General features: G+C 52.4%; 1 protein-coding gene and 1 pseudogene across 4 annotated transcripts in view; one reads left to right on the top strand and one right to left on the bottom strand.

Annotated features, from left to right (window-relative positions):
- Positions 1-3188: 3188 nt before the first annotated feature.
- LOC118892762 lies at positions 3189-4173 on the bottom strand (annotated as a pseudogene).
- A 12669-nt stretch (positions 4174-16842) lies between these two features.
- Positions 16843-26804, top strand: part of CERS4 (ceramide synthase 4) — a 32878-nt gene continuing 22916 nt past the window's right edge. For all 4 annotated transcript variants that reach the window (XM_036847761.1, XM_036847762.1, XM_036847765.1 and 1 more), the window contains exon 1: positions 16843-16990. The gene's annotated coding sequence lies outside the window, so the exon portion shown is untranslated. The remainder of the gene's footprint in view (positions 16991-26804) is intronic.

Here is a 26804-nt window from a genome sequence, read left to right as displayed (position 1 = left end):
GGAGCCCCACTTTGTCCATGGGACCCCAGGTCAAAATCTAGTGACTCTTCAGATCCACCAGCACCTTATTCACCTGTGGCTCTTCCCATGATTCCACCTCAGCAACGGCCCCCTCAGTCACCCTGACACTTAGCCAGAAATTGGCACATCTTCCTCTACTCCTTCCTCTCCCTTCCTCCAATCAGTCACCTAGATCTGTTGACCTTATCTCCTGAATGCCTCCCAAAACTTCCTCCAAAATATCTGCCCCAGAAATATAGCTGACAAAGGACCCATGGTCCAGCGTATATAAAGGGCTCCTACAAATCAACAAGAAAAAGGCAGAAACCCCAAGGGGGAAATGGGCCCCTCACAAAAGGTCATTTCCAAATGGCCAATCAATGGAACCATTTCTTGTGGAGGTAGCAGGAAAAGTGGAGAGTGGGTTTTAAAAGGAAATAACTTTCTGAGAAGTACCAAGGAACCAGCTATAAGGCCTTTGTTGAAGTTCATAAGAGTGAAAAGTTAGAAGCCACTGGAATGTCCATCTGTGGGGGAGTAGAGAAATGGAAAGGAAAATAGTCCTGTGATGGAATATTATGCACAAGTGAAAAGGGAAAATATCTCCTTTCATCTCTGTCTCTACATAAATGGATCTCAAAAAGATACTGCTGAGAGACTTCCCTGGTGGCACAGTGGTTAAGAATCCACCTGCCAATGCAGGGGACATGGGTTCGAACCCTGGTCCGGGAAGATCCCACATGCTGCGGAGCAACTAAGCCCATGCTCCACGACTACTGAGCCTGTGTGCCACAACTACTGAAGCCCACATGCCTAGAGCCCATGCTCTGCAACAAGAGAAGCCACGGCAATGAGAAGCCCGCGCACTGCAACGAAGAGTAACCCCCGCTCGCCACAACTAGAGAAAGCCTGCGTGCAGCAACAAAGACCCAACACAGCCTAATTAATTAATTAATTATTTTAAAATTAAAAGAAAATACTCCTGAGTGAAAAACAAAAAATAAGTTGTGTGATGATAGTACAGTGTGATACTATTTATGTAAATTAAACACACACATGTGTTGTTTCCGGATACATCTCTGTCTGTGGAAGTAAATACAGATTATGGAAGTGGTTGTCCCTGCTGGGAGTGCAGTGATTTTATTCTAGGTACTTGTGTCTTTCAAGTGTGTCTCCCCCACAGTGGTCAGAGAGATCATGTCACTGTAGATCCAGAGTAGAATGTAACCTGATGATCAATGCAGCCAGGCACATCAGTATGATGGAGGTGGCCAAAGGGACCAGAGGGACTAGAGTGAAGGTGGCCCTGATGCCACTATATGTCCAGCATATATAAAGAGCTCTTACAAATCAACAAGAAAAAGGCAGAAATGTCATAGGAAAAATGGGCCTTTCACAAAAGGTAATCTCCAAATGGCCAATAAATAAAAAGATGCTTGACATCATGAGTCATCAGGGAAATGCAAGTTAAAACCAAAATGTCATGACACCTACTAGAATGGCTAAGTAGAGAAAGACCATACCAAGTGACGCTTCTACACTGCTGGTGGGAGAGTAAAACGACACAACCACTTTGGAAAACTGTTTGGCAGGATCCACAAAGCTGAATCAACATCTACTCTATGGCTTCTAGGGATAAAGTCAAAGGAATGTGGACTTACTTTCACTGAAAAACCTATGAGAATATTCCTAACACCTCTGCTTGTAATAACCCCAAACTGGAAACCATCTAAATGCCCAACAAAAGGATATGTCAATTAATTGTGATGATTTCACAAAATGGAATACTCTATCACAGTGATTCTCAACCCGGGGTGATTTTTACCCCTAATGGGACATTTGGCCACATCTAGAGACATTTTTGGTAGTCAGAACTTGCGGGGAGGGGCACGTGTTACAGTCATCTCGTGTATAGAAGCCAGGGATGCTGGTCAACATCCTACAATGCATGGGACACAACAAGAAGCATTCAGACTCAAATGTTAGTAGTGGTTGAGAAACTCTACAACAATGAACAAGAATTATCACCCAGAACAAGGGAGAGAAAACTCACCAACCCAGTGCTGCCTGCAAGAAGCCATAAAGTCCAGCCTCTATGGGAAAAGAATCTAAAAAAAGAGTGGATATATGTGTATGTATAACTGATTCACTTTGCCTTACACCTGAAACTAACACAACATTGTAATTCAACTATACTCCCATAAAAAAAATTTTAAATAAATAAATAAAAGAAAATTGAACACCCAACCTCAAAAAAAAAAAAAAAGTCCAAATGACAAGCAAAGTGATTCTATGCTATTCAAAGTCAAGTTAGGGGTTACCCTAGGGGTGGGGGGAGGGCAGCGGGCAGAGGGAGTGACAGAAGAAGACACAGCAGAGACTTCAGAGGGCTGGTAATGTTCTGTCCTCGATCAGGGTGCTATACAAACATGTTCATGTTGTGAAAACTTTGCAACGTACATTTGTGACCTGTGCATTTCTTTTTGGCATGTGTGCTATATTTGAATAAAAGGTTCTAAAGGTTAAAAATCCCCTCCTTCCTTCCACCCCTCTGCCCTATTCAGGTCTTATCAACTTTGTCCTGGGTGATTACCCCTACCTCTCCCCTCTTCCCCAGCCCGTCCTCCAGACAGCAGCCAGGGGAGTTCCTAGGACACACTTATAAGACCATGTCCCTCCCTGCTTTAAACCCTTCCATGACTCCCTATTGCTCCCAAGACTAGATCCAAGCCTCTAAGGACTTTCTTGGCACCAGCTCTGCTTCTTTTGCAGTCTCATATCTACCTGTCCTCTCTGCTCCTTGCACCATTAACGAGCATCTCAGAGCATGCTGCTTCAAACCTCCAGGTGTTTGCACGCACTGTCCTCTGCCTGACAACCTGACTGCTCCGACACACTCTTGCCCTCCAAGGTTCAGCTCTGATGCCGCTGCTCCAGAAGCCTCCCTCTGCTCATAACTAGGGGTCAGGAGGCTTTTGGATCAGAGATGATTTTCGGATTTTTTTTTAACATCTTTATTGGAGTATAATTGCTTTACAATGATGTGTTAGTTTCTGCTTTATAACAAAGTGAATCAGCTATACATATACATATATCCCCATATCTCCTCCCTCTTGCGTCTCGCTCCCACCCTCCCTATTCCACCCCTATTTTTTTTTTTTTTCCTTCAAAAAGAAACTTTATTCTCTTTATAACAGCCTCTTATGCTCTCATGCTTTCTTGCCAGATGCCTTTGGAGCAGGTGCTTTCTGGGCTGGAGCTTTCTTTTTTTTTTTTAAAGGATTTTTTTTTTTAATTTATTTATTTTTGGCTGTGTTGGGTCTTCGTTTCTGTGCGAGGGCTTTCTCCAGTTCCGGCGAGTGGGGACCACTCTTCATCGCGGTGCGCGGGGCTCTCACTGTCGCGGCCTCTCCCGTTGCGGAGCACAGGCTCCAGATGTGCAGGCTCAGTGGTTGTGGCTCACGGGCCCAGTTGCTCCGCGGCATGTGGGATCCTCCCAGACCAGGGCTCGAACCCGTGTCCCCTGAATTGGCAGGCAGATTCCCAACCACTGCGCCACCGGGGAAGCTCCATGGGCTGGAGCTTTCTGACCCTTCTGAGATTTTGGAGGAGGTGCTGCCTTCTGGCCTACAGCTTTCTGGGCAGGAACCTTCTGGGCTGGAGCCTTCTTACCCGTAGCGGTCATCTTTTTTTGCTGGAACCTTTGCAGTAGCTGCCGTAGCTGCCTCCTTAGCAGCAAGTGCTTTCTTAGGAGAAGCCTTCAGGAGAGCTGCGTTTTGAAGTTTCTTAACTTCAAGCTTGATTAGTCTGTTCCTCATTTTCCTTGCCTTCATGACTTTATAATGATCAAAATCTGTCATCTTGGCTTTCTTTTCTCTGGCTTCAATCTTCTTGGCCCACCTTGTGGCTGCGCACTTTGCATTGATATCTGCCTTCTCCCAGGCTTCTCGGACATACTTCTGGCGGGCACTGTGTGGGAACTTGAGGATGAAGTCAGTGAGCTGCATGCATTTGAAAGGCATAGCCTGTCTCCTTACTTGAGTGCAAGGTCCATCCACCAAAGCCCTGTTCTGATCAATAACATCTATAATCGCGACCAGCCTCCCGGCATGAGGCCCAAAGGAGACGTAGGCCACCTGGCCAACCTCCACGAAGCGCCTGAACACCATACTGGTGGCATACGGCAAAAAGGAAAGACCACCCCATAACTGTGTTTTGTTTGTTTGTTTGTTTTGGTTTTTTTGGCCGCGCTTTTTTGCCAGGCTTTCGGGATCCTACTTCCCTGACCAGGGATCGAACCCGTGCCTCCTGAAGTGGAAGCACGGAATCCTAACCACTGGACCACCAGGGAAGTCCCCAGAGATGATTTTCTTCTAGTCAACACACACACACACACACACACACACACACACACACACACACACACACGATTTGTAAAATACAAGAGAAGGCATTGAGTACTACACAAAAGCTTGGCCGCTCACCCCAGGACCTTTTTCTCCAGGGAGGTCCCTACCCTCTGGGACAGCCCAGGGCACTCCTGGACTGGGAAGAACTGAGAAATCCTAGGCTTTGAAAAACGACTGCCCCTCCCCCAGTGGGGAAGGGTGAGGCAGGGACCCCAAAGGTCCCGAGCTTGAACCCTGCCCCTCTTCTTTACCTGCAGCCCCAGTCCCCTCCCCTCCTCTGCCCGGCCAGCCCTCAGCTCCCTCCTCCCATCACCATTTCCGGAGGATTCCCCACCTCCACTCTGTAGCGCAGCAAAAGGGGAAGTGGGGTTGGGTGGGGAAGTTTCCAGGGAGGTAAATTTAGGTCAGTCCCACCAGCAGGTCACACCACCAGTGCTCCCACAGACCCCTGGGAGACTCAACCCAGCCTGTCTCCTGCTACCCCTGCCTCTCAGCCCATAGCCTCACCGGAAGAGACAGCAGGCAGGCTCACTGCCAGCAGAGCGGAAGCACATCACCCAGGTTCCAGCCCCAGCTCAGCCATTCACAGGCTGTGTGACCTTGGGCAAGTGCCCTAACCTCTCTGTGCCTCAGGTTCCTCACTTGCAAAAGCATAGGAGTACCCATCTCACAGGGCTGTTGAGGGATCAGATGAGTTCATTTAAAATAATGACTGGGGCTTCCCTGGTGGCACAGTGGTTAAGAATCCACCTGCCAATGCAGGGGACATGGGTTCGAACCCTGGTCCGGGAAGATCCCACATGCCGCGGAGCAGCTAAGCCCGTGCACCTCAACTACTGAGCCTGCGCTCTAGAGCCGGCGAGCCACAACTACTGAGCCCATGCGCCACAACTACTGAAGCCCGCGCGCCTAGCGTCCGTGCTCCGCAACAAGAGAAGCCACCACAGTGAGAAGCCCGTGCGCAGCAACACAGCCGAAAATAAATATATAAATTTATTTTAAAAAATAAAATAATGTCTGGAATGTAAATGCCCCGTGATGGTTTCTGGCTAATGTTTTTTTTTTTTTTAATTTTTATTTATTTATGGCTGTGTTGGGTCTTCGTTTCTGTGCAAGGGCTTTCTCTAGTTGCGGCGAGCGGGGGCCACTCTTCATCGCGGTGCGCGGGCCTCTCACTATCGCGGCCTCTCCCATTGCGGAGCACAGGCTCCAGACGCGCAGGCTCAGTAGTTGTGGCTCACGGGCCTAGCTGCTCTGTGGCATGTGGGATCTTCTCAGACCAGGGCTCGAACCCGTGTCCCCTGCATTGGCAGGCAGATTCTCAACCACTGCGCCACCAGGGAAGCCCTAGTGTTATTATTTTGAATAAGCGAGAAACGGAGGACAAGCCCTGCATTTGAGAAGTAATCAGTAAATGCCATTTTCCCCTCCCCAGTCCTCCTCTCTTTCCTCTCGCTGCTCCTGCCCCAGGAAGCTCTGGAGGCCAAGCTCAAGGTCTGAATTGATCCTTCACCTACTGACCTTCAGCCCCGTCTGTCCAGCAAAGTTGCTCAGCGGCCTCCCTTGCCTGGGTGCTGAGGGTGGTCCCTGCCGTTTGGGGGCCCATCCCCCCTCCTCTTGCCCTCGCGCACAGAGGCAGGCAGCCACGGGGCCTCCTACCACCCCACACCTCTACCCTGGGCTGACACCAGGGACACGCAGACAGACACAAGGAATCTCCAGTGCATGCCTCCCACGGACACCTGGACATCTCCTGTCCAATCCAGCCCCTTCCCTCCCAACCTGCTGGTGCCCTGCGCTCCCCACTCAGGGACACCCAGCTGGCTACCAGGCCACAGAGGGACATCGTGCTAGGTGCACCGTCAAGGCCTGTCCTGCAATCTCCCTCCCACCCCTCTCTCCTTCCTTTCCCCAGTCCCTCCAGCATCCAGATACCCTCATCTCAGAAAACAGGCCCCTTTCACTCTGTTCTCTCCGTGCACTGCCCATGCTGAGCCCCGTGACCCTCCAGATTGCTAATCAGAGCATGATGCCCTCCTATGAAAACCGACTGTGGTTGCAGGAAGTCTGAGCCCCAGGGCCCCCAAGCCTGAGTGGACAGCCTCCCCCAGGCTGTCCCCTTGGGTCACACTGGGCTTTCGTTTTCAGTGGAACCCCCTCTTGCCCAGCCCTCTGCATCCCTGCCCACCTGCCCCTTCAGCTGAGGGACATTCAGTCCTTGGGAAGTTTATCCCGACCTCCTAGCCACGTCCTGGACATCCTGTTCTCACCCACACCCCACACACACACCCACCACGTTGACCTGGAATTACCAAGGGGCCTCATTAGCTTCAGCTCACAGGTCCCAGAGAAAAGCCCCTGCAGTTAACACTGGCACCAAAACCCCAGAGCGAGGAAATAAAAGGGTTGATTGGAACGAACCATAACTTTCAAAACAGAGTCCAAATTATGACAAGGAATTCATTTACTTTATAGTGAACAAGATGTGGGTTATAACTGAAACTACAGCTAATTCTTGAAACAAATTCATTGGGTGCTTTCTTTTGGAGGGTGGGGCATTCCCCCCCATGAATATTTATTTAATAATTCACATGTAATCTTCCAATAGCATTATGGAAAGAGTCATTTTGGAGGAAACAGACACACACACACACATACAAAGAAAACAAAACAAAAAAACACTTGGAGGGTATGGTGAGTTGAATTGTGTCCCCCCCCCAAAAGATAGGTTGAAATCCTAACCTCCAGTACCTGTGAAGGTGACCTGATTTGGAAATAGGGTCTTTTCAAAAAATATTTATTTATTTATTTGGTTGCGCCGGGTCTTAGTTGCGGCTCGTGGGCTCCTTAGTTGCAGCTTGTGGGCTCCTTAGTTGTGGCATACAAACTCTTAGTTGCGGCATGCACGTGAGGTCTAGTTCCCTGACCAGGGATCAAACCTGGGCCCCCTGCATCGGGAGCGCGGAGTCCTGACTACTGCACCACCAGGGAAGTCCCTGGAAATAAGAGTCTTTGCAGATGTAATCAAGGTACGATGACGTCATCCTGGGGTAGAGTGGGCCCTGACTCCAATGACTGCTGTCCTTATAAGAGAAATTTGGGTACAGCAAAACACACACACAGAGAAGTGAAGACAGGCAGAAACTGGAGCGATGCAGCTGCAAGCCAGGGAACACCTAGGAGTGCCGGCAGCCACCAGGAACGTGGCAGAGGCAGGAAAGATTCTTCCCTAGAGCCTTCGGAGGTAGCGTGTCCCCGCCAACACCTTGATTTTGTTTGTCTGTTTGTTTGTTTTGGCCGCACCGTGAGGCTTGCAGGATCTTAGTTCCCTGACCGGGGATTGAACCCGTGCCCCCTGCAGTGGAAGCACAGAGTCCTAACCACTGGACCGCCAGGGAAGTCCCTTGATTTTTGGATTTTGAACTTTCAGAACGATGAGAGAATATGTTTCTGTCTTTAAGCCAACCAGTGCATGATAGTGCGTTACCGCAGCCCCAGGAAAACCACACACAGGTCTCAGGGTCTGATTCATTTGGCGTTTGAGTCATTCTCCCTGGAGCAAGCCAATGCTGTCTTTGCCAATGGCCCCCTTCTCCGTGTTTAATTATGTCTTGGACTGAGCACCAAGTCTTTCTCTGTCAATGACTTATCAGCATTTTTGGTCCCTCTCTACGGCCTCTTCCGTCTACCGATTGCAATCTCACCAGGCTGCAAGATTTGTCATATCATTTTGCAATCGACTTGCATTGTGTTAGCATTGTGTTTTTGTGGAATGTTTATAATATCCCACAACCAGAGAATGACTGATTCCCACCCCATCCCCCCAAAAAGTCATGTTCCATGGGTGTGGCTCAGTTCTGGGAAAAAACTTGGAGGTTTGAGTGGGGACCAATTTCCTAAATCATCAATTGAGTAGGAAACAGTTTCCATATTGTGACAATTCTAATGCCTCTCCACATTTCAAAACTACCCTCCTTGAAGATGTGACAGCTCTAGGGATCTCCCCAAAACTGCATCTAAAGAGACGGATGATGCAAGTGCTCTTGGGACGACTGGGAACACAAACGTGGATCCCTACTTCACACCACACCTCAACATAAATTCCTGACGGATCAAAGTTTTACATGGGGAAAATCAGATCATAAAAGCACTATGAAGAAAACACATGTGGACTTTTTAAAAATAATAATTTGAGAGTAGGTAAGGCATTTTTTTTTTTTTTTTTTTTTTTTGGCTGTGCTGCGAGGCATGTGGGATCTTAGTTCCCCGACCAGGGATTGAACCCGGGTCCTTGGCAGTAAAAGTGCCGAGTCCTAACCACTGGACTGCAGGGAATTCCCTGTAAGGCCTTTCTAAGAAAAATAAATTAAACATAAAAACCGCAAAAGAAAAAGGTGGATAAGCCCAACTTCCTAAAATCTAAATAGACTTGTGGGGAGAAAACATTATAAACAAGGTAAAAATACAACTGGGGGGGTACAGATATACTTATAACAGAATATTACTCAGCCATAAAAGAGAATGAAATAATGCCATTTGCCGCAACACGGATGGACCTAGAGATTCTCATACTAAGTGAAGTAAGTCAGACAGAGAAAGACAAATATTATATGATATCACTTATATGTGGAATCTAAAATATGACTCAAATGAACTTACCTAAGAGACAGAAACAGACTCACAGACATAGAGAATAGACTTGTGATTTCCAAGGCAGTGGGGAGGGATGGATTGGGAGTTTGGGATTAGCAGATGCAAACTAATACATAGAGACTGGATAAACAACAAGGTCCTACTGTACAGCACAGGGAACTATATTCAATATCCTGTGATACACCATAATGGAAAAGAATATAAAAAAGAATGTATATATACGTATAACTGAATCGCTTTGCTGTAAAGCAGAAATTAATACAACATTGTAAATCAACTATATTTCAATAAAGTAAATTTTAAAAAATGCAACTGGGGTGAGTGTGGATATTACAGCTCATATCAGAGAATAAGTAATTTCCTTAATATTAAAAAGAGTTTCTAGGTGTATTTTATCATAAGTTTTAAAGCCTCTCTAACTAAAACAAAACAAAACTAAAGAAAAAAATTTTTTCCAGGAAAAGAATATAGAGATCCACCTTTTAAAGACTGATGGACTTCCCTGGTGGCGCAGTGGTTAAGAATCCGCCTGCCGATGCAGGGGACACGGGTTCGAGCCCTGGTCCGGGAAGATCCCACATGCCGCGGAGCAACTAAGCCCGTGTGCCACAACTACTGAGTCTGCGCTCTAGAGCCCGCGAGCCACAACTACTGAGCCCGTGAGCCACAACTACTGAAGCCCACGTGCCTAGAGCCCGTGCTCCACAACAAGAGAAGCCACCGCAATGAGAAGCCCACGCACCGCAAGGAAGAGTAGCCCCCGCTCGCCGCAACTAGAGAAAGCCCGCGTGCAGCAACGAAGACCCAATGCAGCCAAAATTAAAAAAAAATAAAATAAAAATTAAAATAAATAAATAAACGTTATAAAAAAGAAAAAGACTGAGAAGAAGCTCAGCCTCACCCCAAATAATAAAAATGCAAATTAGAACTACAAGATTTTTAACCTCTCAGATTAGCAAAGTCCGATAGTGCTGCCATTGTGGAGGGTGGGAGCCTTGCAGCAACAGCTGTCAAAATTCTACCCTCCCACATGCCCTGACTAGCAATTCTACTTCTAGGAACTTATGATGATCTACTCACCCTGACTCATCATCACCTCTGCGCCAGGTTACTCATTACACCGTTACTTCGATTAGAAGCAAACCTCTTGTCCATGGATAGGGGACTTGTTCCCGTTAAAAAAAACATGGTGGTGATAGCTGCCCAACTCTGTGGCTACAGTAAAAACCCTCGACTTGAAGAGTGTAAATTGAGGAATTGGATAGCATGTGAATTATATCTCTAAAGCTGTTCCATAATAATAATAAAAACAAAACACTCACTCCCCCTTTCCAAAAAACAAAAACAACAACAACAAAAAAGAGACTTCTTTATGTATTGATATCAAAGAACTCCTAAAAGTATTAAATTAAAAAACAAGATTCAGGTGCCTCAAAAAGTTCACATAGAATTACCATGTGAGCCAGCAATTCCTCTTCTGGGTCTATACCCACAGGAATTGAAAGCAGGGACTCAGTCAGATAGTTGTACACCCATGTTCATAGCAGCATACTTTACAACAGCCAAAAGGTGGAAGCAACCCCAGTGTCCATCAACAGATGAATGGATAAACAAAATGTGGTCCATCCATGCAATGGAACAGCCCGGATGAACCTTGACAACATCATGCTCAGTGAAGTAAGCCAGACACCAGAGGACAAATACTGTCTGATTCCACCTCTAGGAGGTCCCTAGAGGAGTCAGAGCCATAGAGACAGGAAGTACATGGTGGGGGCCAGGGGCTGGGGGAGGGGGTGGGGGAGATTGTTTAATGGGGACAGAGTTTCAGTTTGGGAAGATGAGAAGGTTCTGGAGATGGATGGTGGGGATGGTTGCACAACAAAGTAAATGCGCTTAATGCCACTGAACTGGACACTCAAAGTGGTTAAAATGGTAAATTTTATGTTACGTCTATTTTAACCTCCATTTTAAAATATCAAGATGCAAAAGCATGAATAAGGTGCAAGTTATTCTTTCAAAATAAAGAAAGAAAAGAAAAGAAGATGTTCGTTTCTACACAGAGACTCTTTCAGGAAGCTGAACCCATGAATTGAGCCGCTGGGGACCTGGGAGACAGACATGGTGGGAGAAATGTGACTGTCATAGGAAAGCCTTGGGCAGCTTTTGAATGGTAGATATTTACAGTTCCAAAGGGAAAACGTTTTAATCAGAGATTGTCATCTCCTATTTGAAAAACGCTTTTAAAATAGTACTCCTGGGAATCCCCTGGCGGTCCAGTGGTTAGGGCTCCATGCTCTCACTGCCGAGGGCCCGAGTTCGATCCCTGCTCGGGATCCCGCAAGCCGAGCAGCACAGCCAAAAAACAAATGAAATGAAATAAAATAGGACTCCAAAGTTCCTCCTAATCAAATCCGAGAGAGGGGATGGTGTCTTCGATCGGTGGGTATCGGCAATGAGGGCTCCCGTCCTGGTTATGTCACCGCGGGCAAACCATCTCCCCTCCCAGGAGGATGATCAACCATCACGTTTTGCTCGGGACCATCCTGATTTGAGTCCAGGCACCAGGTGGTTGGTCCCAGTACCTCAGGGCTCAGGGGTTTTTATTTGCTGAATCGCACAGACCTTGCGGGCATGCAGGTGAGGATGAGGGGAAATGGCAAGCTTCTCAGGTGCTCTCAGGGTGTTGGAGGACCAGGCAGGAGTCAGTAACCAAGGCTTCCTGTGAGCGGGAAGGTAAGGGTGAGTGGTGAGTGGTGCACACACAGTAGGTACGGGGGTCCTTTCCCTTGTCTCACCGACAGCGGGCCAGGCCAGCCCTGACCTCCCCGGGGACAGAGATGAAGGGGGAAGGAGAGAACCAGCCCTGGAGGAATGGGTGAGTGGAGAGTCTGAGTGAAGGAAGATGAGGGTCCTCTGTGCCCTCACCCACCCAGCAAAGGGAAAGAAAGCTGATAGGGAATAAGAGATCTGAAGGAGCTGGCTTCCAAGACAACTCCTCCCCGCGGCTGTGTGGCCTTGGGCAGCTTCCTGCACCCCTCTGGGCTTGAGTCCTCATCTGTGAAATGGGAATTTTCACTGCACTTGTTTCACAGACAGGGCTGCATAGGTTCATTTCTGTAAACCTCTCAGCACAGCGCCTGGCATCAAGCTGGCCGTGGAACTCAAACCGCTTAGCCCGGGGCTTCCGGAGCTGAGAGGGCCAGACCGGTGGCAGAGGTAAGCTGGGTGCTCTGAGCACCTACTCTGGGCAGGTGAGGACACAGGCGTGGAGCCAGGAGGGCACTGCGGTGGGGGTAGAGGGGAAGCAGCAGGATTAGAGAGGAGCTGGACGCTGTTCTGGGCGGGGGAAGAGGGTGAGATCCAGCACCTGCTGGGCAGGGGAAGCTAAGGCTGCGGTCTGTCCTCGCTCAGATGCATGTACACAGGCACCCCCAGAAACCTAGACAGACAACGGACACACAGACACCCCCAAAGATGGACTGACACACAGATGGACACACACACACCTAGAGACACACCCAGACAAATACACAGAGACGCACAGAGACAGACATACACATACACTCCCAGATACACAAGGAAACACAGAGAAACACACAGAGATTTAGATGGACATAGAGACACACAGACCCATCCAGACAGGCACAGGCACACCCAACAAGCGCTCTTTCTAAGCCTTTCTCAGGCAAATTCCACTTCTTGCCTTGCCTCCCTCCATCGTCTCTGCCTTTAATGAACATTTATGAAGCACCACTGTATGCCGGGCCCTGTTCTAGGTGGCACAGGGTGGGTTTGATTAAGAACCAAGGGAGCCACATAGACAAGCAGGAAGAGTATTTCAGCAAAGGGAACAGCCAGTGCAAAGGCCTCTCCTGTCCCCCATCCTCCCCCATCCCATCCCCTCCCCCAGCCCTGACTCAAGCCATTTGGAATGGGGGGGCGATACAGGGAGAGTGGTCCCCGTAGGATCCCCCTACCCCAGTTGGCCTGGTTATCTTCCATTCCATAGAACAGGATGCCACGGGGCTCAGAGAGGCTGTGTCATATACCCAAGGTCACACAGCACAAATGTGGGCTCAGAGCTGCCTCAACTGAGGGCCTCTGTCCTCAGGGAGAGAAGCCCCCTCATTGAGGGCAGGAACCTTGATGGGCAAAGGCTGGGCCAGGGAGGCCAGCCAGTCACAGGCCTGGGACGACAGTCAGCCACGGGCCTGGGACAGCAGACACCTGCCCAGTGTGAGGGGCTGGAGCGAGAGTCACTAAGGTGGACACTCCAGGGCACAGAGAGGCAGTGACAGACAGAGAGACATCTGGGACTTCAGTCCCTGCCCCACCAGAACAGGGGAGCAGCTGCCCCTGAGACCACTAGAGGGGGCAAAGGGTCCCAAGGAGTGGGTGATGGGGACACATAGCAGGGGTTGCGGGTCTGACCTGGAAGGGTCCTCAGGACGCTGATTTGGAAACTGCGTCAAGATAGGAGGGGGGGGACTTCCCCGGCGGTCCAGTGGTTAAGACTTAGCCTTCCAATGAAGGGGGTGTGGGTTCGATCCCTGGTCGGGGAGCTAAGATCCCACATGCCTTGGGGACAAAAAAATCAAAGCATAAAACAGAAGCAATATTGTAACAAATTCAATAAAGACTTTAAAAATGGTCCACATCAAAAAAAAAAAAAAAGATAGGAGGTGGTCTGACAGTGCAAGCAGGTCTCTGGATGGGAGGTTGGGGCTCTGTCTGAGTCTCCTATTGCTACAGTAACAAATCATCACAACTTAAAACAATACACATTTTACCTGATAGTTCTGGAGGTCAGAACAAAACTGGGTCTCACTGCGCTAAAATCAAGGTGTCAGCAGGGCTGGATTCCTTCTGGAAGCTCTTGGTGAGAATCTGTTTCCTGGCCTTTTCCAGTTTCTAGAGGCTGCCTGCATCCCTTGGCTTGTGGTCCCATCATCCATGTTCAAAATCAACAGTATAGGGCTTCCCTGGTGGCGCAGTGGTTGAGAATCTGCCTGCCAATGCAGGGGACACGGGTTCGAGCCCTGGTCTGGGAAGATCCTACATGCCGCGGAGCAACTAGGCCCGTGAGCCACAGCTACTGAGCCTGCGCGTCTGGAGCCTGTGCTCCGCAACAAGAGAGGCCGTGATAGTGAGAGGCCCACGCACCGTGATAAAGAGTGGCCCCCGCTTGCCGCAACTAGAGGAAGCCCTCGCACAGAAACGAAGACCCAACACAGCCAAAAATATAAATAAATAAATAAATAAATAATAAAAATAAAGGAATTCCTTAAAAAAAAAATCAACAGTATAGCATCTTCCAATCTCTCTCTCTCTGACTCTCCTCCCTCTCTCTTATAAAGACCCTTGTGATGACATTGGATAATCCCCCCATCTCCAGATCCTTAACTTAATCACACATGCAAAGTGCCTTTTGCCTTGTAAGGTCACATATTCACAGGTTCCAGGGGTTAGGATGTGTGGGCATCATTATTCCACCTAGCACAGGGCCCATCGTCCAAGGTCCAGGGTCCAGCCTCCAGTCCTGGCCATGATGGCCCCGGGGTCTGGAAAAGGCCAACGTGCTTGGGACCAGCCATCTGACTAGGGGGTGCAGAAGGGACAAAGAAGCCCTCAGCTTATTACCTGGATCAGGGCTTATCAGCCTCCCCAGTCCTACTTTCCTGTCCCGCACTCAAGCACAGAGGGTGTGAAGGTGTGGAGGGGAGGAGGAGGCAAGGAGCTCCCCCTGCCTCCCTAGGGTCCCTCCCTTCCCACCACCCAGACTCCCTACATTGGACTCACCAGCTTAGAAATGGCTCCATCTCCCCCCTCCCACCAACCAGGCCCTGGCTCCTGTGATTCCCACAAACCCTGGCGATTTTACCACTAAATCCCTCCAGAGTTCTTCCCTTCACTCCTGTCTGCAACTCCCAGACCAGAACCCAGCCACTCCTACTGCCGTCTCATTTTAAATCTGATTGTGCCTCTCCCCAGAGAACCCTGGAGGGCCTTTAGTGACTGGTCCTGCCCCACTGTCCTCTCGTCACTCACCGTTGGACCCTAACTCAGCTAAATCCCCCACCCACTCATCTCCCAGGTTACAGATGTCATCTCCTCCTGGAAGCCTGCCCTGAACACTCCATGCTCACAGATGGAGTGGGCTGGGAGGTGGGGACAGAAGGGCATGGAGTAGCCAAGAAGCAGCCCATCTGCAGAAGGTTCAGCCTGCATCTCTTCCTGCCAGGCTGAGCCCTTCCTCCAGCCTCCCCACCTTTGCCCATGCAGTACCTCCCACCTGAAATCTCTCCCTGACCCCGGCCCACCCAAATCCTCTACTGAGGACCTCCCCTCCACACCTCCAGGAATCTCCTGCTTCTCCTCTGGGGTCTGGACAACCCCATTCCACCATGTCTCTGGTGTCACTATTAATCCAAATGGCTGCCACGTTCTGAGCACCCCCAGGTGCAAGGCGCCGTATACCACAGTCCTAGTCACAACGCTGAGAAAAAGAGGCTTTATCGTTTGCCTTTTCCCTATGTGCAAAGGAGCTCCTGGAGGGCCGGGAAGAAAATAAAAGGGTGAATGAGGACAGAGGGGTTCTGAGGGCCAGACTGAGAGCTGAGGGGGAAGGACGCACACACTTGAAAAGAGAAAGAATAGCCCAGCAAAGGGAACAGCAAGTGCAAACACTGGGAAACTGGATCAAGACGGACAGCTTCATCCACACTTGCAGCAGAGGTCTCTGCTGCCCTCCCCCTTTCTACGTGTGAAAATCAAATCTCAGAGATGTGAAGCAACTTGCCTAGCCAAAAAAAGCCCGGGCTTCCCCCACCTTGCCCTGGGTCTGCTTCAGGGAGAGACATTGTCCAAAGGTGAAGCCACTTGCCCAGACGACGTGGGGTTGGCCAGCGGCTCTGGAACCCCCTTCCCTTCAACTGGCGACAGCTGGGCCACGGGTCCCTTAGGTGCCGCTCAGGTGCTCACAGACCACCTCTGCCTGATGCGGGATTGTCCTGCATTCAGGCCTCGCCCAGACTCCCCGCCCCTGTGCGCTGGAATCACCTTCTGTTCCACCCGACCAGAGGGAGCCTGGGGCTTCACCACCACCCACTCCGGCCTATCTCCCAGCCTTATCTTCCCAGCTCTGCAGCCTGACCCCTGCCCCCCACCGAACCGCAGCCTTTGCCCAGCTGCCCTCCACGCTTCCCAGCTCCCAGGGTGGTGCCTTGGGTTCCCAACTCTGCGGTTGGACCCATGAACCACGAATTGGACCAGCTTGACCTGAAAGCTGAGACAGGTCCCCAGACTTGGGGCACCGGGGGTGGCCTCTGAGGCCTGGGGCGGAGTCCGGGCCTCCGCCACAACGCCCAGCGGTGCGCTCAGGCGGATCAGGACGTCCGTGGTGTGTTGGCAGATGCGCGGATGGATCAGAGCCGCGCCAGAAGAGGGGACCCGGGAGGGGGCTGGGGAGGACCTGAAGCGAACGGAAGAGAAACCGGGGCTGACTGAGCGCTCAGCGGATGGTGCTAGGTTCAAAGACAAGAGATAAAGCACAAGCAAGAAACCTGCGGCTGGATTCCTCCAAGGCACGCCTCGGGGTGGGGCGGGGCTGGAGGCGGGGCCCTGTGGCGCAGGGAGGGGGTCCAGGAAGCGGCCTAGTCGCACGGAAGGGGCCGAGCTCCGGAGGACCCCGCGCCCCGCAGGGCTCAACCGGTCCCCGCCCCGGCCCCGCCCTCTAGGCCCCGCCCCCGATCCCGCCCCGCGCTCCCCTAAAGCCTGCTTCCCCGCCCCCGGCCGAGGCGGTGCCCGGAGCAGAGTCCGCCTGCGTCGTGCGGGCAGTACGCGTCTCCTTCTCCTCTGCATCTGCGCCAGGCGCGGTGTCCCCCGCCCCGCCGCCGGCCCCTGGTGCGCCCGGCCGCCTGAGACCCCAGGTAAGCGAACCCCCCGCGCCCCGAACGCGGACCGGAACGCCACTCTCGCGGAGAGCTCCGGCCCCGCCTCCAAGGCCATGGCGCCCGCGGCGGCCCCCAGACGCATGCAGTGCCCCATCAACTCGCCCGGGACGGCCTCTCGGGGCTTCCCATCTGGTCCCAGGCCCGGGCCGCCTTCCCGATAGAGCCCAGCTCCCCCGAGGGCCCGGGCGCCGCGAGCGCCCGAGGACACGGCTGCGTAACGGGCGGGCCGGAGTGGGAACGAGCCTAGCACGGTGACGCGGGGGAATCCGGATGTGTGAACGCGAGGAGCGCGACGGGGGGTGTCGGTCCGTCACCAGAGAATCCATACCTACGGGGTGCCGCCGACGTGCCAGGTCTGGGGATGCAGCCCGGACCCTGGCCTCGGAGCCCGCAGCCCGGCCGCGTAGACGGCTGGGACCCGCGGAAACAGACACAGATCATTCCAGCCATGCTAAGTGTGGGGAAGACAACACATCTGGGAGACGGGTTAGGGTCAGGGAGGCATTCTCGGAGAAGGTGTCAGCCGGGCCTGAGGGGATCATCCAGCGAGGGGTTTTTAGGCCCAGAAAACAGCAAAAGATTCTGAGGCAGGGCCCAGACTGGTGTGTTTGCCGAGCGGAAAAGAGGCCAGCATGGCTGAAGTGCAGTGGTGAGCCGGGGAACCGAGGTGAGACGAGGTTGGCCCCCGGGCCACGAAGATAACGAGGAGGAGGTGGATTCCGTTTTCAAGTCTGTGGGGACCACGGAGGCTTAGAACAAAGTGAGTGACCGGGTCCACTTGTGTCTTAAGAAGACCCAGCAGCTGCTGTGGCCAAAAGAGACCGGAGGAGACCCTGGAGGAGGCTGCTGGTTTGGACCCGACAGGAAGGGGGGGGATGGAAAGTGGGTGAATTTGGGTTCTTTTTGTCAGAAGAACATTGCCTGCATTCCCTGCCTGCTCAGAAGTGGGGCAGGAAGGAAAGTGCGTGGAAGAGATTTCTGGCACCGGCAGCTGGGAATGTGGAAGGATAGGAAAACTGAGGGAGAAACAGATCTGAGGGTGTGAAGCAGTTGTGACTGAGTCCGATTTCCAAAACCTGTGAGATACCACCTGAGGGGGAAGGTGCCTGAGGACCTGACTCTGAACCCAGGCCAAGTCCAACGTGACTGCGTGCAAGGGGGCAACCTGGATCTGTTGTATGGGGCCACCTGAAATAGAAATTCTGGAGGGTAGGGTTGTCTTTGAAGCCTCCCCCCACCCCCACCCCCACCCCGAGTCCCTAGCCTCAACTCAGCCCCCTTCCAGAAGGAGCTGCTGTGAATAAACTTGGCAGTGGTGGGAGTGCCCAGAGCCTCACTCAGTGCAGCTGGGTCCCTGCAGGCCCAGCCAGGCTGCAGGGAGGAGGCAGTTGGGACCTTCCTTGCCCGCCCTCCCAGCTCACCTACTCCCAGCTGGGAGCCTTGGCCATTGAATTGGCCTTGGGGCCCCAGAGAAAGTTTTCTGGACTTCAGTTTGCCCATCTATAAAATGGGTCAATAGTACCTGTAGCTGGGAGTGTTGTTCTGATCAGTGGAAGTCTCGGCTACGAAGTAGGAAAGGGCTTGGCCAGTCCCAGGGGCAGCCTTGCGCCTCGGGGGATGGAGGAGGGCTGCTGCACTGGTGGGAGTTCTGGGCCCCGTGAGCCTCCGCTTCCTGGTCTGAGACATGGGAGGAAGGCGCAAGTGCGTCCACCTCCAGGACCCACAGGCTGCAGACTGAGTGAGTTCGGCCTGTAAAGTGTTCAGTTGGCCCAGCGCCTGGCGTGAAGTGGTCACCGGGCACAGGAGCCGCTAGGATGAGTGCAGTTGGCCGTGGGGAGCTGGCTAGGGCTCACTCCTCCCGCCACCCCTGGGATGCCCACAGGAAAGCAGGCACCAGGGGGCACGCTCCTCTCTTATCTGGGTACCACAGGCTTTCCCCTTTCCGGCTGTCTGGAAGCTGCCTCTGACCTTGTCCTGCCAGTTTGAATGTAGTGCTCTCAGGCTAGTGACTTCACCTCCTGGTTCAGTTTCTTTCCCTATAACATGGGAGTAATAGCAGTCATCACCTGAGAGGTGTCCGGCTGGTAATGAGCACCTGGGAAAGCAGAGGGGATGCCCGGGTGGAAGCAGGGGGAGCCCAGAGAAGTGACCTGATTCAGCCTCTGGAAGGGTGGGGGAAGCCTTCTTGTAGGAGGTGACCATCTGCCAGGTTACTAAGGATTTTTAAGAGTTCATGGGCAGAGAGACCAGTGAACAAAGATGTGGAGGGGAAGCACCACAGCATACATGGGAGGAGCTGCAGGCAGGAGCCAGGAAATCAGCATGGGAGTGACTGCCCTGGTCCAGACCCTGATGAGGCTGGACCAGGTGGAGGTGTGGATGAGAGAAGTGGGTGGATCCTGGATAGACTTGAAATTGAGGATGGGGTGGGGATGGAGTAGCCACTGATGGGGCAGCAGGTTCAGGCGCAAGTCAGCAGTCTATTTCCCAGCACCTGGAAATTGTGATGCCACTAGACACCCAGGTGGAGACCAGGTGCGGGGGGTGGGCCTAGAGCTTGGGAGACATCCCCACCCTGGTGGGATGGATTGGAGAGAAGGTGGAAGGAAAGAAACCAGGAGTGGGTGGCAAACCAGAAGCCAAGGGAGCAAGGGCTTCAAAGTGGAAGATGAGGTCAGTCTCAGCCATGTCTCTGAATCCCCTGCTTGAATAATTTCTCCCTATGGCAGGGGTCTTACTCCCTTATTTGGTTGCCATTCCTTCCCCGATGCCCAAGCCATTCAGGCTGGGCTTCTTTTTGCTATCCTTGAATCGGCCCCTCAGACCCAGCCTGGCTCTGACCAGATTGACATAGAGGAGACCTTTCTCCTTCCTCAGTCTGACCTTTGTACCTTTGTTAATTAATATGATCCTGTCACACCAGTTCTCCACACCGAACCAGCAGGATCTCACCTCTCTCCCCACTTCCTCCTAGGCTCCCCAAACCATATTTTGCTTCAGGGCCCCATGACTGTATCGAGGGGTCAGGCCCCTGCCAGCGACCCCCTGAGGATCCCCCCCCTACCCTGTGCTTGGCCCCAGCTCCCTCCCACCCTGTCATTGATTCATTCAGCACGTACTTGTGAAGCACCTGTGCTGGGAGGCACTGGGGACTAGCAGTGAACAAAATGAAGCTTCCCTGCTGCCCGCCCCCCCCCCCCCGCCCCACCTCATGGATGGAGCCGACGTTCTGGGAGCGGGGCAGCCGGGAGAGGGAAGAAACCTGAAGGATGAGAAGGAGCCAGCCAGGTGGACATCTGGAGGAAGAGCATTTCAGGCAGAGGGACTAGCATGTGCAAAGGTCCTGAGGCACGACCCAGCCTAGCATGTTGGAGGTATAGCCGAGAGGCCGCTGTGTCTGGAGCAGAGTGAGCCAGGGGGAGAGTGGGGAGAGGGGCAGAGGAAGAGACTGAGGGTCCTCAGGGCCCCTCAATCCAACAACTGCAGACCCTGGTTGGGCCCTTGCTTGAGGGGTGCAAGGTTGTTGGGCCCCACTGCTGCGTGGTTTGCAGGGGTGTTGCTTTGGTGTGTTGTCCCCTGTGTGGAGTGGTCAGTGCACCCTGAAGGCAGAAGAGGCTGGCAAGAGGAAGGAAGAGAAGGCCAGCCCTTTCCTGGTGGGCAAAGCTTCTCCCCTTCCTCCTGCACGTGGTGGGGGGCTCAGCTGACCTGAGAGGCTCCCTGGAGGGGCTGGAGGGAATGGAAGGAAGTAACCAGGGAGAGGGCGCTGATGGAGACAGAGAAGGGGGCCAGGGAGGAGGAGGAGCAGAGCCCAGAGCTGGGTGTTGGGGCAGGATGTTCTCAGGGAGGTGACAGGAGATGGTAGGCAGGGGCCTGGCTGGGCCTTGAAGATGAGCAGCAAAAACCAGAGCAGGTGTGTTTTGAGGATGGCCCCTCCACCAGCCTGCTGTCACTCCCTTTCCAGGTGTAGGAGAAAAGACTCAGCATCCCTCCCCATCCCACCCACCACCCCCGTGGACAAGGACCTGGTCACCTGGGCCTGCTCACCCTTCCCACCCACCCCACCCTCACTCATCCAGGTATGCACCAAACCCCTCCAGTTTCAAAGGCTTCACAGAGGGGATTCGGACACTTGGGTGCCGGCACCTACATCAGTGGCTCTGTTGAGCCCAGACACTGTGGCCAGGACCGTTCCCCGACCCCCTCCAAATTGGGGATGGGTGCACCTAAGGGCACCTCCCTTTGGCCCTGGCTCAGCATTTTTGTTTTTTTTTAAGGCTGTGCTGCCCACGGCATGCGGGATCTTAGTTCCCCAACCAGGGATCGAACCCGTGCCCCCTGCTTTGGGAGCGCGGAGTCTTAACCACTGGACTGCCAGGGAAGTCCTCTTGGCTCAGCTTTGACCGTGATCCTGGCAGGAGTGATGGGGCCACAGCTGGATCAAGGCTAACCTATCGGGAGATGGCAGGGGACAACGGCAGTGACAGGAGGGGAGAGCAAGCAGGACAAGCTCTGGAAATGTCAGCCTCTGGGTGTCATTTCTCCATCTGAGCTGTTGGCTAGGGCAGATCTAAATATAAGGTTGTCACCTCCCTGCCCTTGCCTCTCTTCATTCCCCCACTCTGTTCCAGCCCCAGGGGCCTTGTCTTCTATGCCTTGAATCAACCAGGCTTGGTCTTGCCTCAGGGCCTTTGCACAGGCTGTTCCCGCTTCTTAGAATGCTCTATCCCCACGGCCTCCTCCCTCATCTCTTTTTTTTTTTTTTAAATAAATTTATTTCTTTATTTATGTTTGGCTGCTTGGGTCTTTGTTGCTGCACGTAGGCTTTCTCTAGTTGCGGCGAGTGGGGGCTACTCTTCGTTGCCGTGCGTGGGCTTCTCCTTGCGGTGGCTTCTCTTGTTGTGGAGCACGGGCTCTAAGCGCACGGGCTTCAGTAGCTGTGGCACACGGGCTCAGTAGTTGTGGCTCGCGGGCTTAGTTTCTCCGCAGCATGTGGGATCTTCCCGGACCAGGGCTCGAACCCATGTCCACTGCATTGGCAGGCAGATTCTTAACCACTGCGCCACCAGGCAAGTCCCTGGGCCTCAGATTTTAAGGCAGTTCTTGGAGGAGGTGTCAGGCTGTCCTCGGGTGTCTGCTTCCTCTAACGTAGTTCTTCTCACTGGCAAAGTAGTGACTCTGAATTCTGAAACAGTCGCCTTTTTTACACAACCAGATTCACATGACTCCACACACATGTTGCAGTTTATGGAATAGGATGCATTTATTTGACCTCAGAGCCTGTATAAAGAGCCCAGGGAGCAAACCTGAGTTGTGGGTCCTTCGGTGAAGTTGACTCTCTGGGTTAAGGATTTTCAGGATCTTTTCCAGGGGTACAGCATGAAAGTCTCGGTGCTTGAGTTGATAAAATTAGGCACATGCTTGCGGTGACTTCTGCTAGCCAAATAGGCTGCAGGTGCTTGCCTGTTTCAACCTATGACAGTATTCAGCCAGGACTCTGAGATGAACCAAATGAAATTTTGGAATTCGCTGAAAAGTCATGCCTTCGGACCTTGGGAAGTCTAAAAAGGACACGAGATGGCTTCCCTGGTGGCACAGTGGTGGCCAGTGTAGGGGACGTGGGTTCGAGCCCTGGTCCGGGAAGATCCCACATGCCGCGGAGCAACTAAGCCCGTGCGCCACACTACTGAGCCTGCACTCTAGAGCCCACGACCCACAACTACAGAGCCTGCATGCCACAACTACTGAAGCCCACGCGCCTAGAGCCTGTGCTCCGCAACAAGAGAAGCCACTGCAATGAGAAGCCCGCGTACCACACCAAAGAGCAGCCCCTGCTCGCTGCAACTAGAGAAAGCCTGCGTGCAGCAACAAAGACCCAACGCAGCCAAAAATGAATAAATTAAATAAATAAATTTATTAAAAAATAAAAAGGACATGAGGCATTTGCATACAAGCCTTGCTCATATATTACCTAGAGATTGGTCACAGAATATTTAGAAACCATCACTGCAGCCATGGCTTTCATTCAGAGTAGTTCTTTACAGAGAAACAGAGGCTAGCTGTCTCTCTCTGATTACTGAAATATTCTGTAATCACTCCCCTTTGTAAATGTTACCAGCATTTGTTTGTATTTTGCCTAGACATTCTCCATTGCCTTACGCATGGCGATTTAACTTGGCTCCTCTGAGGAGGTAATATTTGAGCTTGAGGCCTGAGTTGGAGCTGGTGGTAGACACCCACAGGAAGTGGAATTTGTTGACTGCCTCCCCTCCAGATCCCTCTCTCCACTGGGGAGACAGACACATCCCTGGGCAGTTACAATGCAGAATAACCTGGGCCAAACAGAGGGACCACAGGCTCTCCGACCCAGCGTGGCAGTCCTGGAAGACTTCCTGGAAGCAGTGACAGGCAAGCTGCTTACTTGAAAGGTTAGGGGAAGATGAATAGTGACCCAGGTGGAGGAAACAGCCTAGACAAAAGCTATTGCATTGGGAGTTCCCTGCCGGTCCAGTGGTTGGGACTCCACACTTTCACTCCCGAGGGCCTGGGTTCGATCCCCGGTCGGGGAACTTCGATCCTGCAAGCCGAGCAGCATGGCCAAAAAAAAAAAAAAAAAAAAAAAAAAATTAGGCATCTGGGTACTGCATTACAGCGATGTTTCTGAGATATGAACAGACCCTGGGAATCAGACCATGGACACTAGGCTGAGAACCGGGGAGTCTGGTGGCTGCAGGAGGTCAGCAGGGTAGAGGGGGCGTGGGCAGGGCCAGATCACAAAGACCTTGGTGATGAGTGCCAGGCGCAGAGGGAGGGGTGCCCCCCATGCAGGCCCCCTCTCCAGGGTGGGGGGAGGGACAGGCTTGTAGAGTGAGCCTCTGTGGGGTTGCTGAGAGAGGGATGGATGGGGAAGAGGAAGTGCTTAGTCTCCAGTTACGCAAACACCCCTGGTTCTTAAAGGGCCCACGGACAGACTCACCCTGGGGACCCTTCCCTGCGCCACCCCTGATGAGCCATCTCACACATGCCCTGCTTGGCTCCCCGCCCTACCTAGGTGTGCAGGCAGGCACTGGGGTGATAACTCCTTCAGTGAAGGCGCTGCTAGCCTGAGGCCACCCGCCAGGAGCAGATCCTCCCAGGCTGGCTTACTCTGAAGTTCACGGTTAGCCTCTGTCCTCTGGGACCCTGACAGGTCTGCAGGCCTGTGTTCAGCTGCCTGTCAAGTCAGGGGGTACGGGGGCTCCCGGCTCTTGAGGCCACACCCTCTCCCCATCCATCCTCACCCCTCTTCCTTCTCAAACGATGCCTTCTCCGAGTCCCCCATCCAGAGAAAGAAGATCTTCTGGTCCTGTCCCAGCCCTGGGCTGTGTGTCCCCAAATTCCTGCCCAAGCCAGTAGTTCCCAGATCAGGCTGCCCACCCCAACATGCTCTACCCCGACCCCCTGAAGACACCCTTACCCAGCCGTGCTTCCCAGCCCCCATCACCTCCCAGACGCCAGCCACTGGTGACCTCTTGGGGCAGAACTTTGCTAATCTGAAATCGCAAGGACAGCCCACGTGCCGGGGTTGTTCACTGGAGAATCACCCCCTTTTGAGGACATCGAGGCCCACGGCTCCCATTGCTGCCCCTGTGTCTTTAAGGCTCAGGCGACAGGCACTTGCCAACTTTCCCTTGAACAAGGAGGGCTCAGACCTGGGCTGGCAGGCTCTCCGGAGTTTAGTACCAGCCAGGACCAAATGTCATCTTATTTTCCTTGTTTGTTTTATGACCACTGTCTGCACATGATGCTGAGAAGCTGGCTTTCTCTTTCTCTTTTTTTTTTTCTTTTCCATTATAGTTTATTGCAAGATATTGAATATAGTTCCCTGTGCTATACAGTAGGTCTTTGTTGTTTATCTATATATAGTAGTTTGTATCTGCTAAGTTCAAACTCCTAATTTATACCTCCCCCCACCCCTTCCCCCTTTGGTAACTAGATTTGTTTTCTATGTGTGTGTCTGTTTCTGTTTTGTAAATAAGTTCATCTGTATCATTGTTTTTAGATTCCACACGTAAGTGATATCATATAATATTTGTCTTTGTCTGACTTACTTCACTTAGTGTGATAATCTAAGGGCCATCCATGTTGCTGCAAATGGCAATGTTTCATTCGTTTTTATGGCTGAATAATATTCCATTGTATATATGTACAGCATCTTCTTTATCCATTCATCTGTCGATGGACACTTAGGTTGCTTCCAGGTCTTGGCTATTGTAAATAGAGCTGCTATGAACATAGGGGTGCATGTATCTTTTTGAATTATAGTTTTGTCCAGATATATGCCCAGGAGTGGGATTGCTGGATCATATGGCAACTCTATTTTTAGTTTTTTGAGGAACCTCCCTACCTGTTCTCCATAGTGGCTGCACCAATTCAGATTCCCACCAACAGGGTAGGAGGGTTCCCTTTTCTCCACGCCCTCTCCAACGCTGGCTTTCTCTTTCGGGGAAGGAGATGTGGATGGAGGGAGGCAGCCTGGGCAAAACCCGGAGGCAGAGAGACCAGGGCAGAGGTGGCCACAATGATTGAGATGAGAGACGGGGCCTCATCAGTGGGAATTGAGCAGGGAAGGGACTCGCTTGATTGTTATGGGGGAGATGGATGCAATTGTGGGACCTAGTGAGTAGCGGAATGTCCGGGGTGATGGGGGGTGATGAGGAGGGATTGGGATGACTCCCAGATTCCTGTCCCCAAAGACTGGGTGCGTGGTGGGATCTTAGCCAAGAAGCATGCTCAGCGTGAAGGATAACCTGAGTGTGATATATCTGGGCGAAGCACAGCCAGGCGGTGTTGGGTTAGCCAGTTTGGCATCGGGGGAGAAACCTGGCAACTGCAGGAATCTGGAAAACCAAGGCACAGGCACACCGACTGTGGCTTCCAGGTGGGTGAGATTTCCCAGGGAGAAAAACTGGTATGAGAGGGTGCAGGACTGGCACCATTTAGGGCCAAAGGAGAAGAAAAACAGCTTGAATTAGGTTAGGCAGGATGCCATGGTTGTTAGGAGAGACAGACAAGGGGGCAGATATACTACTAGGAGGTCAGGAATCCATGGACAGAGAAATGACCACTGGGATTGGCCTGGGCCAGGGGGCGGTCACCGGTGACCCAGGCAAAGTCCAAAGTAGTGAAGCGGAGATGGGGAGAAGCACAGGCATAAAGGCAGCAGGTCCTGTTTGCCAAGAATGCGTAGGCTGCCGCTGCTGGGCTGAGGTTCCGTGAGCCCGTGTCCATCTAGAACGCTGGGAGGTATTGAGCTAAGTTCGCATGCAGCTGGGCCATTTACCAGCTGTGTGACCCTGGGATGATAAGTCAGTTCATCCGTGCCATGGGAACAGTAACTGCATCTCCCTTGGAGTGCAGGGAGGTGGGCGCTTGGGGCAGTTGGCACGGGGCCTTCCTGGAGCTAGCGGCTTTGGCGACACCTGGGGTGGTACCAACACCGGTGTGTTGAGCAGTCGCTGCTGTGGGTGTGAACAAGGCCTGCTGTCCCAGGAAGCAGTTTGGCTTTTGCTCCTACTTCATTCTAACTGAAACCGCCTCCATGAATGCTGCCATCTGGGGGCAGCAGAGGGGCCCAGCAGCCAGCTGGTGGGAGAAGTAGGGCAGGTGTTAGACCAGTTTGGGCAGAGGTGGGATGCCATCAGAGTACAACCTGGAGCCCACAGTTCCCTCCACCCTGGAAGGTGGGTAGCAGCAGCATCTTGGGGGCTGACCTTGACTGGGAATTAGTTTCATAAATGGTGAGCCGGGAATG

The sequence above is a fragment of the Balaenoptera musculus genome, chromosome 3 (genome assembly GCF_009873245.2).
Source record: "Balaenoptera musculus isolate JJ_BM4_2016_0621 chromosome 3, mBalMus1.pri.v3, whole genome shotgun sequence".
NCBI classification, from domain to species: domain Eukaryota; kingdom Metazoa; phylum Chordata; class Mammalia; order Artiodactyla; family Balaenopteridae; genus Balaenoptera; species Balaenoptera musculus.
This window is presented reverse-complemented; position numbering and strand designations above follow the sequence as displayed.